Raw genomic sequence first — 2786 nt, 5'->3', positions numbered from 1 at the left:
AAACATTTCAGAAGTGTTTTTTAAATTTGTTATTGTTGAATTATTGACAGATGCACTGTACGCTAGTGTGTGATCAGTGATGTTTCATGATTATGTGCATATTCATCAAAATTTGAAGTCCACGAAAGCCAAGCGTAGGGTTATAAAATGATTTAAAAAAGATAATCTATGTATTTGAATGAAACCCTCTTTCTGTGAAAGAATGAAATGTTAATGTGAAAGAATTATGAAAATCCATGAATTTAACTGGCAAATAAAAGTGTGATTATGAACTTTCAACTTTATTTGAATTCCAATAACATGGTCTTAGCTCTCACAGAGTTTTTATAATTTACAAATATAATTTCCTGCATCCAGGAAATTCATATCATTGTCTTAGAATAAAATAATCTATGTTTGACTGTTTTTCCATTACCTTTAATTAGAATGATTTTTTTTCCTCAATGAAGGAAGGGTATTTTTGTTTTCCATTTTATTTATTTATTATTGGTTCTCTTTTGTTATGTAGAATCCATTATGATATAATTATTTAAAGATGGATGGAATATAGCTTATTCTAATTAGGACCCCATTCTTGTGGGTATACATGATGGTGGGATTCAATATTCCTATTCCTATCCCTACTGCTTTCCCTTCATTCCCTTTTGTCTAATGTATTAAACTTCTCTTCTTCTCCCTGACTTTATTGTGGTTTAACTTCCACATATCAGCAAAAACTTTTGACCTTTGGTTTTTTGGGATTGGTTTGTTTCACTTATAGGATAGTTCCCAGATCTATCCATTTACTGGCAAATGTCATTAAGTCCTTCTCCTTATGGCTGAGTAGTTTCTTTATCCATTCATCTGTTGAAGGGTACCTAGATTGGCTCCATATCTTAGCTATTGTGAATTGTGCTGCTGTAAACATCTTTTTTTTTTAATCTGAAAAGAGTTGGTTGTATTTTATGTAAAAATGAAGTGTTTGTGGAGTGGTGTACTCCTGTAATCCCAGTGACTCAGAGTCTGAAGCAGGAGAATTGTGAGTTCAAACCCAGCCTCAGCAACTTAGTGAGGCCCTAAGCAACTCAGTGAGACCCTGTCTGTAATAAAAATAAAAATAAAAAAAAACCCAAACAGCTGGGGATGTGACTCAGTGGTTAAACTCCTCTGGGTTCAATCCATGGTGTCACACACACACACACACCAAAAAAAAAAAAAAAAAAAACCCAACAAAAAAACCAGGATATGGGATTTATGGTCAAATGTGTATGGTCAAATGTGAGGTCTGTATAAGAGGTATAAAGTCTGTATATTGTATATTGCTTTGTCCAAAATATAGACACAATACTAGATGACATACTTATTTCATTTTCTCTAACTTTTCATTTTCAAATGCTGTCCAAACAACATAGAACTACAAAATCTAACACGTATCTCAGAATTTCATCTCATGGGCCTCTCAGATTATCTTGGACTGCAGCCCATTCTCCTTGTACTTGTTCCTATCCATGTACTTGGTCACAGTACTTGGGAACCTGCTCATTATCCTGGCTGTCAGCTCTGACTCCCACCTCCACACCCCCATGTACTTCTTCCTCTCTAACCTGTCCTTGGCTGACATCGGTTTCGTCTCCACCATGGTCCCAAAGATGATTATGAACATCCTAACTCACAGCACAGTCATCTCCTATGTGGGATGCCTGACTCAGATGTTTTTTTGATCATTTTTGGATGTAAGGATGGTATGCTGCTGACTGTGATGGCCTATGATCGGTTTGTGGCCATCTGTCACCCCCTGCACTATTCAGTCATTATGAACCCTTGCCTATGTGCCCTCTTAGTTTTGGTGTCTTTTTTATTTAGCCTTTTAGACTCCCAACTGCATAATTTGATTGCCTTGAGATCTATCCACTTCAAGGATGTAGAAATTTCCAATTTCTTCTGTGATCCTTCTCAAGTTCTTAATCTGGCCTGTTCTGACACTTTCACCAATAACATAGTCATGTATTTTATTGGTGCCATGTCTGGTTTTCTTCCTATCTGTGGAATTTTCTTCTCTTACTGTAAAATTATTTCTTCTATTATGAGAATCCCATCAACAGGTGGGAAGTACAGAGCCTTCTGCACCTGTGGATCTCATCTGTCAGTTTTTTGCTTATTTTATAGGACAGGCATTGGAATGTACCTTGGATCAGCTGTGTCACAGTCACCCCAAAACAACACAGTGGCCTCAGTGATGTACACTGTGGTCAGCCCTATGCTGAACCCCTTGATCTACAGCCTGAGGAACAGGGACATTAAAAGCTCACTGAGGAGGATCTGCAGCAGATCAGTCTAATGTCAGGACCGCTGACATCCATTTGGAATCTAATTTGGAAAATGCAACAAAGCCAAATATCTAGATCTGTAGATTCTACCTCCTTGGATATATAAATTTTTATAGTTTAATGACTAATTATCACATTTCATAATAGAATAGTAGTTGCTACAATTGGTGGGAAACAGGAAGGGGAGATTTTAAAATGGGTACATTTTCAGTTTGTGAAGATGAGAAATTTCTGGAGATGGATGGTAGTGATGGTTGCACAACCACATGAGTGTAATTCATGCCACTGACCTGGATAGTTAACAGTGGTTAAAATGGTCAATTTTTTGTTCTGTATATTTGACAGTTACAAACAATGACAATAAAAGGCACACTGGTATTTGAAAAAAAATGAAAGAAATGAATAAATATTATGCATGATCTTACTCATTAGTAGAGGAGTCCAAATTGTTTCATGGTCATTGATCCTCCCCCTCCCCCC

The 2786-nt window shown here is 36.6% G+C and overlaps 1 pseudogene; it reads left to right on the top strand.

The window, feature by feature from the left end:
* The first annotated feature begins 1378 nt into the window (after nucleotides 1–1378).
* On the top strand, nucleotides 1379–2317 carry LOC107133999 (annotated as a pseudogene).
* Nucleotides 2318–2786: the final 469 nt, after the last annotated feature.

This window comes from Marmota marmota, unplaced genomic scaffold, assembly GCF_001458135.2.
Source record: "Marmota marmota marmota unplaced genomic scaffold, marMar, whole genome shotgun sequence".
NCBI lineage: Eukaryota > Metazoa > Chordata > Mammalia > Rodentia > Sciuridae > Marmota > Marmota marmota.
Note: the sequence above shows the minus strand (reverse complement) of the source record. Positions and strands in the feature narration are given on the sequence as shown.